A 12,366-nucleotide genomic window follows, 5' to 3' on the forward strand; every position below is an offset into this window, starting at 1 on the left:
ACCTAGTTCTCCGATCTCAAAGAGCATGAATGCAAGCACTACATTTCAAGATCTTTCATTATGGCTTTTACTTGACCTTTAAGGAAAATAAATAAACAAACATAAAAAAAAACTGAAATAAAAGCTAACCATAATGCTAAGATCTATATATCAGAGAGTCTAAAAGACTGAGCAATTTCCCTCTAAGATCAGGAACAAGGCAAAAATGTGCACTCACACAATCGTTATTTAACATAATGCTGGAAATTCTAGCCAGTGCGATAAGGCAAGAAAAGGTAATAAAAGTCATCCATGTTGGAAAGCAAAAAATAAAACTATCTCTATTAGTAGATGACATAATTGTCTACATAGAAAATCCCAAGGGACCTGCAAAAAAACCCCTTCAACTGATAAGTGAGTTCAGAAATATCATAAATTACAAGATAAACATACAAAAATTAATTATACATTTATATACTAACAACAAACAAAATTAAAAATACAATGCCATTTCCTATCGCCCTCACCCCCAAATGAAATACTTAAGTGTAAACATAAATCTAACATGTATAGAAATTGTATGCTGGAAACTACACCATGCTGACAAAAGAAACCAAAGAAGATTTATAACTATAACTATAATTATATATTTATACAAATTTACAAATATTTATAAATAAATGGAGAGACCTAAATATGTATGGATTGAAGACTTAATAGTAAAGATTTCAATTCTCTCCAAATTAGTATATATGTTTAACACAATTCTTAGTAAAATCCTAGCAAGATTTTTAAGTAAATATAAACAAAATTTTGAAAAATTTAAATAAAAGGGCAAAGAAAATAGAATAGTTATGTAATGATGTACGATATTAGTGGAGGCACAAATGAATAAATCAACAGAACAGGGAACCCAGAAATAGACCCACACGATTATGCCTTAAATATTTTTTTCACAAAAGTACAGAAGTAATTCAGTAGAGGAAAGGTAACATTTTCAACCAATGGAGCTGGAGTAATTGGACATCCCATCTATAAGCAAAAAACCAACAAACCAAACAAGCAAACAAAAAATCTCAATCTAAATCTTGCATTTTATACAAAAATTAATTTGCAATGTATCTTAAGTCTAAAATATAAGGCTTAAGCACAAAATGTTAGAAAAAAATCAAAGAAAATCTTTAAGATCTTAGGCTAGGCAAAGAGTTCTTAGATTTGACACCACGATCATGACCCTTCAAAAGAAAAAATTGATATTTAGTCTTCATTAAAAACTAAAAACCTTTAATAAAAAGAGAAGCTATGAAGTAGGAGAAAATATTTTTAAAACATGACCAACAAAGGACTCGTATCTACTATATTTAAAGAACTCTCACAGATCGACAGTAAAAGAAATGAACGTTTGAATTAGAAAACAGAAAAAAGACATGAAGAGACACTTCACTGAAGAAGATATACTGATGATAACTAATCACATGAAAATATGCTCAATCTTATTGATCATTAGGGAAATATAAGTTAAAACCACAATAATATCACTATACATCTATTAAAATGGCTAAAATAAAACATACTGACAAAACCAAATGCTAGTGAGGATTTAGAGAAACTGAATCACTCATACATTGTTGGTGGGAATGTAAAATGATATAGCCACTCTGTAAAGTAGTTTGACAGTTTCTTAAAATACAAACATGCAACTACCATTGATAAAGTAATTGCGCTCCTGGGAATTTATTGCAGAGAAATGAAGACTTATGCTAACACAAAGCCTATACATGAATATTTATAGTAGCTTTATTCATAGCCAAATCAGGAGGAGAATGGTGTGACAAACTGTGGTACATCCGTACCATGGAATACTAGTCAGCAATAAAAGAACTATCAATACATGCACAGCCCTGGATAAATGCCCAGGAAATTATGCTGAGTAAAAAACGTTAATACCAAAAGGAAATATACTGTATTATTCTACTTATACAACATTATTGAAATGACAATATTATAAAAATGGAGAAGAGAGGTTGTCAGGGATAAAAGGAAGTATTGGGAAAAGAGGGAAGTAGAAGTGATCATAAGGCCAGCCTAAGAGATTTTAGTTGTGATGGAAATATTTTCTATCTTGACTCTACTAATGATAATATCCTGGTTAATATACTACAGTTTTGCAAGATGTTACCATTGGAGGAAATTAGAGAAAGGTTATATGAAATCTCTTTGTATTATTTCTTATAACTTTATTTCTTATAATTACCTCAGAATAAAAAAAAATTAAAAATATGACAGAAAAAATATCAGAAAGTCTGGAATATCTAGATAAGTTTAATAATTGGAACTCCTTAAATGTATTTTTTAACCATTTCAGTTTCAGTGAAGCCCATGTGGTCATTTTCTTTTATTTCCTCATAAAGAAGGACAATGATGTGGCCATGCAGAGTACATCTTTCAAGTGGAACTAAATACTCTTGAACGCAATAAGTGTCAATAGGTAGCTATTAAGTATAGGGGAAGAGAGGGCGGTGCCTTGATTAAATCACTGCCTCAAGCCCTACCCATCCTTATAACAAACCTGTTAAAGTTTTCTGAATAGTCACTCCACAGTGATGGCTCTTGTCTAGACTCTAAAAGCACTCATTTGTACACACAACTGAGCTAGTATATTAATCATAGCAATTAAGATATATTGACTACCCCTGTATGTAAAACATAGAGCTAGAACACAGTATCTTTTGCATTATTATCTTATCATTTGATTTTTATTCTATTGAATTTTCTTTTGCATATGAGTTTTTTAACAAATACATTTTAAGGCCCTTATAGGTAAGTCTTGTCTCTGAATCTTGTCTGTGTATTAATTATGACCCTTTGCAATGTCTTATGTACAGTAGGCATACAATATATATTTTCGAATTATGTTATTAACTGAAAGATTTCCAACTTAGCTATTTACAGTGCTTTCTCAAGAAAAGGCACAACGTACATTGTGGGTTCTTGAAGGGGTGTATTACTGTCAATATTTGAAATATTATAGAAGGATCATTCTACTGCCAGAATGCTTCTTTCAATTTGCATTACACTCTGGTGCCTGGTAGGAACATGGCAGCAGAAACACCTAGACCACCTATACGTGTTTGCTGGGATCCACAGATGTGCTTTAGGGCTGTGGTGATACTTGCTTAACTTAATATTCACAACAGCACGCAACTGTTTTCTTGCTGTTCTCATAGAATGGAGAGTAAATAAGCAGGAGGCTGGAGTAGCACTAAATCACTGGAAAAGCACTGTATAACAACGCACCAGAGATTTCAATATGTGTTTACTGTTATGCTGAAACAATTTAACAAGGCAAAGCAAATTATGGGCATCTAGGAAAGTGTCAGATGAAAGAATGGTTATGGTTTGAGAATTAAAAAAAATACTTTGTGAGTGCAATGAAAGAAAAAAATATTTATTCAGTTAAAACTTGAAACTGTACACAGCCCTAGCTATTATTGACAGAAACCCCCGAGTTATTGGAATTTCTTCCTTTGAAATTTTTAATGACTCTAAGAACTGCCTTCCCAGTGTTTTAATGGTGATTTTTATCAAATAACGCTAAACCAGCTTACCTTCCAAATTTATTGTATCAATCAGGGCAGCCGGCTGGCTCAGAGCATCCCTAATTGATGATCATTCAGAATATTAATTTTTAGACACTGCACTGAATAATTTATCAGAGCTTAATTGAAAAAAAAGTCCCAGAATATATTTTTTCACCTTAATTACATCTTAAATATTGGTGTAAATTTTACAAAAAAATATATGTGAGATTTTATAGTTAAAATTTATTTACATATGGAAAACAATAAAATAAATTTAATTATTTATAGAAAAATGAGTAACAAAGCAGATTGACAAACTATTTGATAAGATTTGTCTGGACCTTTAAAAATAGTGGCTCTGGCTCTCAGAGGATTAGGGAGACATAATAATGAAAAGTTCTAAATAGTTCTGTGGGCAGATAGTGTGGTTCCTGAGTTTATGAGCTTGAAGTCATCACCATACTGCTCTCTTTCTGCTTACTACTTTTTTACTGTATGTTTTTTTTTTCTTTGTCTGCATCTCTTTCTCCCCACTAATCTGTCTAAAGTTCCTTTAGGTAACTTCAGGAAAACAGGCTTGAAAAAATGCAAGGCATCTAAGCTACTTACCATGACTAACTCGGTGTTAACAAATGGTCTTTTGCTCCAAAAGGAAACCTTACCAAATAAGAAGTCATTTTATATGAGATGAAATTGGTAATGGTGTATCCTTTTCATATGTTAAAATTTTTTTTTTTTTTTTAATTATTAAAGTTGTCCATGTAAATAAAATCATTAACAATGACTAATGATTCCAGAACAATATCCGGTAACTTTATACATTGGTTCTATTCTTTTTTCAGCCAGAAAGTTCCCTTGGTTTTTATGACAATATATCCAGAATTTTCTCATCAAAATGGTGAGCTAAGCTATCTTGCCTGAGTATGACCTAAAAGGCAGTTCAATGGTTTGAAATCAAACCAATATTAGGGTTTATCCAAAGCACAAATACAGGATTTAATCTATCAATATCTCTATAATAAATGGGCATTCATTCAATAATTACTTACATTTAAGCAAAGTCATAATTTAGAACAAATTACTTTTTGTGTGTGTTAATGTGTTATGTACCCAGAAGAAGGAACCACTTTGCTTTGGATTTCTAAATGAACCGACATGAACTGCTTTCCTTAGGGTCCTATTTCTTCTTTTATTATCTTAATTTTTCTTTGAAAACTTTGAAACATCTTTACAGCAAATGCTAAAAATGTGTTGCTTCACTCAGTGCGTTGCATTACTAAAGCTCAAATACTGCAAATATAGTTATCTATTTCACTGTAATTTCTTTCTTGACCCTAAAAAATAACAATCTTAGAAAAACAAATTACTTCTTATATGTATATTTTAATTTCTAAAAATCATTACCACTTTGCCTAATCATATTTAACTTGTGGTCTCTACGCTTAGTAAAATATTTCTGCTCTGTTTTAGCAAACCAATCTATGTTTCAGAAGATTTATTTTAATAAGAATCTCTATGGCATTACTATGTATTGCCTCTGTTTGATTGAGTTATAGTTAGTAAACCATTTTTATAATCTGTATTTTGTTTGTTTGTTTGTTTGTTTGTTTGATTCCACCATGGAACAGGGGAATAACTCCCTGTGGTTGAGGTCATTTGCAATTTTAAGGAGCATGTGCTGCATATTATCTCTTTGACTGCTAAACTTAAAGAAGACATTGCTCTTTTCAGATGTGTGAAATCTTAGAAAACTATGTCAAGATTTTATGAGGCTGTAGCCATGCACATTTCTCACCTAGTCTCCTAGAGAGTGGTTTCCCATGCAAAAGAGGCTAAGTCAATTTGTATGCTTTTATTATGCATTGAACATGGGTGGAATGTATAACAGTATTCCTTGCTTTCAGTCTTCTGTCCTCCCAAATGAGGTCACACTAGGAGTTTCTGGTAATACCTAGAGAATATATATTTTCCTGGGACATTTATTACATTATGCCCAATGAGAGAATTTGAACTTCTTGTATGGCACATCTCTTTGCATGTTAATGAGCCAATGACAGTTATTTACTCCTCTAAATCTAGAAAGACATAAATGAATAGTTTCTAAATACCATGAAACTTTTAGGGGTTTTATAAAAACTATGCATGCGGTATGGTGAAGGTAGACAAGGATTAATTTTGTCAGCTCAATGTATACAACAAAACATGCATCATTAAATACAGAGGGGCTTCAATCGTGGCTTTTCAGAGTCAAGAGGCTGCTGGTCCCAAGTGAAAAAGATGGAGAACCTCAGTCTATGTGTCTATTTGATGCACATGGCATTGTGTGAATTAGTTAAGTAGGTCCTGGCCCAATCTACTGAGAGAATTACAGCTTCCTGACTTAGTTCCAGTCTCCTTAACTCTCTCTGGGACTCTGACAAGTGTGTGCATGTATTTGTGTGTGTGTGCACGTGTGTGTAATTTGGGGCATATTTATACATAATGCATACAGTAAAACGTAACTCTTATTACATATAAGGCTTTCACACTATGATGATTTTCTTTTTAAACCTATGAGGGGTCATTCCTAAATTTGTGTTGCTACAATGTACAAATTCTTCATATCGATATCCTTTCCCACGGTTTATGGTACATAAGATGATAAGCTCCTAAGGAACAAGAACTGTGTTATATATCTTGACATACTCTTCGTTAACTTGTAGTAGACATTAAATAAACAAGTGCTGAATCAATGATGTTTATAACGAGTGGTAAATAATACAGTTTAAAATATAAGATCTGGAGTCAAACTCCAGATAGTATATTATTAGCCCATACTAAGTGCTACTAATAAATTATCTATTATAAACTTGCATTTTTCCCATTAACTAAACTTTAACACATCATGTTAAGTCCACAGAGATCTAGTCTAATATATTTCCAACTTTATTGCTACTTCCTCTTACACCTATTCACATTCAAAACACACACATCTTTATGCTTTTGCTTATGCTTTTTCTCAGCCTAGAACATGCTTTCTCTCCAATTCATAACTTAAAATTCTCAGTCATACTTTAAGTCAGGGATCAATAAACTACTGCCTACAGCCAAATGTATTTTTTGTCCAGTCCACAAGCTGGACATTACATTTTAAATAGCTGCATTTTAAATGGTCATATAAGTATCTATAATATCTTTGATTTTGCCTCTTGGCCTACAGAGCCTTAAATATTTACTAACTAACCCTTTTCAGGAAAAGTTTACTGACCCCTGCATTAGGTCCAGTTTAAATGCCATCTTCTCCATGAAACCTACCCAAATTCTTCTGGGTAGGGAAAAAAAGTCTTATTTTAAATTTCTTCAATAGGTTGCCCATAATTTTATTAAGCTGTTATTTCACATTGCTTTGTTTTTCTCTACGTATGAAATGCTTAAGCATGTTTCTCTGGGCTTTGGCAGGATATGGTTTTCACATGTTATTCGTGTCAAGGAACAATTAACAGCAACCATTTGAATATCATAACTATTAATTTATAAATGTTAGTAAGTGACAGGTCGAGACGAGTGTTTTTGAAATCTCTATGCATACTTCACATTTTTTTATACAATGTTGCTAAAACTAAGCCAATAATTCAGTATCTACTATTAATACGTTTTGCATATTTTGAATGTAATATTGTATAACTGTAAGAAATATCTGTATTTGTAAATAATTATTTAATGATTTTGTATGCTTTTGAGAAGATGTAAATCCTAGTTAATAGTTTTAAAAGTATAAAAATAGCTGAATCATTTGAAAGAACTTTGAGAAATCACATAAAGTATGCTAACAATATATTAGAAGCAATTGAAATATAAAATGACCCTGAAACCTCATGACAGGATGGTGAAGATAGATGAAAATACTGAAGATGCAGTAAGCTAGTTCATGAGAACAGTGAGACTCCTTAATATTGATCAGATACAAATACTGGCTGTCAATAACAAATTCTAATCGATATGGAAAGCTATAATATGGAAAATAATGTTACAAGTAAAATATGTTGGAACCTAGCGTTGTACACATTTAGTAAATATATAAAATTCTGTAATGACAGAAAGATTTGATTTGGCTTGCTGTCTCAGATATCTACCCCGCTGTGTAAAGATGCTTATAGGAGATACACTCAGAACAAAAACCCAAAGAGAATCTAAGTAAGAGAGGAATTAAGATATAGCATTTCTATCTGTGGCATCAATACTCATTCGCTGCCTAGAAATGGTCCATATTAGTTTTTAAAACAAAGCTAGATGAAGAGAATGTATTACTATTTTATTAATAACTATAAGACTCACTGCAATATTTATTATTAGAGGGTCAGTAAATATTATAATTATTTGCTAGGCTGTCTTCCCTGCTTGATTTTGAGATTTTCTTGGACAGATAGTAGGTATTATTTAACTCTATATCCTGTCTATATCATCTTTCCATAGTGTAGGTACTTAATAAGCATTTTTTAAATGAATGAACATGTAAAAAACAAATTAATAAATTTTATATGAACATCTTACCACCCTCATTCTCAAACTGAGGTATGCAAGTCCTATAGTTACATGACAGTAACTAGGGCAAAAGAAGTTGCATGGTGCTTCTTTCCGAGGCTTCTATTTTGATTAAAAAATTGATTAAAAGAACACATAAAGTCTATGGCCACGTCACCCTGAGCGTATCAATCCCATCTGATCTCGGAAGCTCAGCAGGGAAGGGCCTGGTTAGTACTTGGATGGGAGACCACCTACGAATATCAGGTACTGTAGGCATTAAAAAAAAAAAAGAACATAGAAATAATATGATGCAGTAAAGTATAAAATTCACATTAATTTAAATTGCATTAAGTTGAAAACAAAACTTCCAAGAAATGCATAGCTTATGTAAGGGACTTTTATCAATTACATTACAAAGATATATTTTCACTGTTCTCTGCCATTAGAAATATTGCAATGGGAAACTTAGATTTTTAACATAAGTTATGGGAGAGAAGAGAAATAGAGAGAGATCAAACAATTTCTTGGTTTTTCTGAATTCTGAAATGTAAAGTCCAAATAGAGCTACATGTGATATGTAGTTTAGAACTCTGGGGTTTTAAATTTGCCATAGCAGCATCAAAACAGCCATTGGTCCTGGGATCAGAAGTTCAGAATCCTTGCATGTTAATTTAAAACCCAGCACTTACTAGTTATATTGACATCTTTGAGCCTTGTAAACACTAATGGACAAGTTTATTTTAATTAATTAAGTAATTAAGTAACAAATGGATGATATAAAGTGTTTAAGAGATTGGGTGTCAGGCATAACTAGTTCATGTCCTCTCTTTGTCACTAATAGCAAATTATTTTCTATACACTTTATTTTTCCTCATTTGTGAAATGGGTTTAATAATAATATATAATTCAAAACATTATAAGAAATAGAAGAGATAATACATGAAAAGGACAGCATGGCGCCTGACATAAAGTAAGTACTTAATTAATGTATTTATTAGCATTAAAAAAGTCCTTGATGAGGAAAGAGTAGTCATTTGTAAATAATCTGCTAATAAGTATTGGCATCTTCTTTAAAAATGTATGGTTTCCTTATAGCAGCAGTGTTTTCACATAAAGTTAATGAATGCTTAACAGGCTTCAAGATGCTTCCAGCTAATGTCTGACCTACTTATTAGGAAGGAAGCTTCAATAATCTGGCCCTCACAAGGGCTCTGTTTTCCTGGACTGAGGAAATTGCATAATTGCTACTTTATTCCTTGCTATAGAATGATTTCAATTATATTAAAGTACTACAATTCTTAAAGTAGTTAATTGGTTGCTGTTCCTAAATTTATCCTTTATAGCTCATTGCAAATGTCTCAAATGCCCAGAAAAAAATATAATAAATGAATTTTATAAATGTTCTTACAATGTAGATATTATCATTAATAATCAGAATTTAGAATATCTGAGATCAGCTTTAAAGAAATTCTACAAAATGAATTTTCTGTCAAGATGGCAGAGTAGGTAAACACTGTGCTTGCTTCCTCTCACAACCACATCAAAATTACAACTAAACTATGGAAAAACCATCGTCTGAGAATTGTCTGAAGTCTAGCTGAACAGAAGTCCTACAACTAAGGACATGCAGAAGAAGCCACCTCAAGACTGGTAGGAGGGGTAAAGAGGCTGAGCAGGCTGGTAAAACACCTATGTGTAGCAGTTAAAAATTGGGAAGGATATCTCAGCTGCAGAGGTACCCCAGAAAAGTGAGGAATCTCAGCCCCGGAACAAGCTCCCCAGCCCAGGGTTCCAGTGCTAGGAAGAAAAGTTTCCACAACTCCTGGCGGTGAAAACTAACAGAGATTGTGGCTGAGTGAGATAGAGAGCTGCTGGAGTCCCAGGCGTTCCTCTTAAAGGGCCTGTGAGTGGACTTACTTGCTGATGGATTCACTCACTCTAAGCTCCAGCATCAGGGCAGCAGCTCAAAAGGTACCAGGGACATACTAGGAGCAACTTTGTCGAGCCCTCCACCCACCCAGCATGCAGACTCAGGTGGCAGATATATCTGTCTCCATCAACCTGGCTAACACTGGTCACTCTACCCTGATGATTCCCTGAGACCCCACCCCGCCCAACTTGTGGGCCCACCCAAGCCATTTCCAGTGGCTTTTCAATACAAACAGCCTGTCTTGGTTCATGCAATGGGATTTCCTAAAGTCTCTCAAAGGTTCACAAAACCCACATAAACAGCATCTGGTCTTAGATTGCCCAGTACCTCTTGCTGAGCAGCCTCAAGCCTGGCACTAGTGGCAGCTGGCCTTGGTTTGAGGTTTGGCCTCTCAGGGCACCTCCAAACCCAGTGTAGGTAGTACCCATCTAGGGAATGTTTGGTGGTTTATGTCAGGTGGCCCTTGGCAGGGCTTAAGCTGCAGCTGAACTTGGCCTGTGGTGGGACCCCTCCCAGGAGAAGGCCCTGGGGCTAGCACACACAGTGGCTAGCTTTGAGCCATAGTACCACCTAGGACTGCATCCAAGAAGAACACATGCAAAGGGCAGATTGGGCAGGCACCAGAGAAATGCTAAGTAAATCCTGCTCCATAGGCTCAGCCCCTGCACAACAGCACTTCTGCTGTAGCCATTTCCTCCTGTTGACATGCAGACAGCAACCAGAGCTCAAATATAAGAGGGCACACAGACCCATAGAAGGACACACCTGAAACTCCCAGCTCAGGTGACCAGGGAGACTGCACTACTGAGTAGGACACTTACTACCTAAGGACACTCTACTAAGAACAAGAGACATAGCAGCCCTATCTATTACATAAAAACAAAAACAGAGAGGCAGTCAAAATGGGGAGAGAAAGAAACATGTCCCAATGAAAGAACTGAGCAAAGATTCAGAAAAAGAACTAAACGAAATGGAGACAAGCAATCTACCAGACGCCGGTTACAAGGATGCTCAATAAACTTAGGGGAAGAATAGATAAACTTAGTGAAAACTTTAACGAAGAGATAAAAAACATAAAAATGGAGATAGAAAACATAAAAAGAAAATCAGAATTGAGGAATACAATGACTAAAATGAAGAATACATTAGAGGGAATCAACAGTAGATTAGATCAAGCAGAGGATCAAATCAGAGATTTAGAGGATAAGGTATCAGAAAACACCCACTCAGAACAGCAATAAAAAAAAAATTAACAAAATGGGAATAGTTTAAGGGGCCTCTGGGTCAACATCAAGCATACCAACATTCCCATCATAGCAGTACCAGAAGGAGAGAGCAAGGAATTGAAAATCTATAAGAAATAATGACAAAAAAACTTCCCTAATCTGGTAAAGGAAATAGACATACAAGCTCAGGAAATGCAGAGTCCCAAACAAGATTAATCCAAAGAGGCCCTCATCAAGATACATCATAATTAAAATGCCGAAGGTTAAAGACAAAGAGGGAATCTTAAAAGTAGCAAGAGAAAAAAATTAGTTACCTACAAGGGAGCTCCCATAAGACTGTCAGTTGATTTCTCAACAGAAACTTTTCAGGCCAGAAGGGATTGGCATGAAATATTCAAAGTGATGAAAAGTAAGGACCTACAATCAAAATTACTTTACCAGCAAAGCTATCATTTAGATTTGAAGGACAGGGTAAGAGCTTCCCAGACAAGAAAAAGCTAAAAGAGTTCATCAACACCAAACCAGTATTATAAGAAATATTAGAAAGACTTCATTAAGAAGAGGAAAAAATATTAAAAATATGAATAATAAAATGGCAATAAGTATATATCATCAACAACCACTTTAAATGTAAATGAATTAAATGTTTTAATCAAAAGATAGTGTGGCTGAACGGATAAGAAAACAAGACCCTTACATATGCTGCCTACCACAGACACTTCAGATTGAAATATACACACAGACTGAAAGTAAAGGGATGGAAAAAGATATTTCATAAAAATATAAACAAACAAATGAAAATCTGGGATAGCAATATTTATACCAGACAAAATAGACTTTAAAACAAAGGTTATATGAAGTGATCAAAAAAAAACGGTCCTAGTAATCCCACCTCTGCATATTATACAAAGAAACACAAAACATTACTTCAAAAGGACATGTGAATCCATATGTTATTGCAGCATTATTTACAATAGCCAAGATATGGAGGCAACCTAGGAGTCCATCAATGGATGAATGGATAAAGAAGAAGTAGTACATATATACAATGGAATATTATTCAGTGATAAAAACGAATGACATCTTACCATCTATAACAACATGGATGGACCTAGAAGATACTGTGCTGAGTGAAGTAAATTAGACA

General features: G+C 33.9%; 1 protein-coding gene and 1 pseudogene across 1 annotated transcript in view; one reads left to right on the forward strand and one right to left on the reverse strand.

Annotated features, from left to right (window-relative positions):
• KCNH7 (potassium voltage-gated channel subfamily H member 7) overlaps positions 1-12,366 on the reverse strand; it is a 404,901-nt gene that overhangs the window by 229,403 nt on the left and 163,132 nt on the right. The gene's annotated exons all lie outside the window — the stretch shown is intronic.
• Positions 8,222-8,339, forward strand: LOC112470808 (annotated as a pseudogene).

Source organism: Pteropus alecto, unplaced genomic scaffold (assembly GCF_000325575.1).
Source record: "Pteropus alecto unplaced genomic scaffold, ASM32557v1 scaffold3, whole genome shotgun sequence".
In the NCBI taxonomy this organism is placed as follows: Eukaryota; Metazoa; Chordata; class Mammalia; order Chiroptera; family Pteropodidae; genus Pteropus; species Pteropus alecto.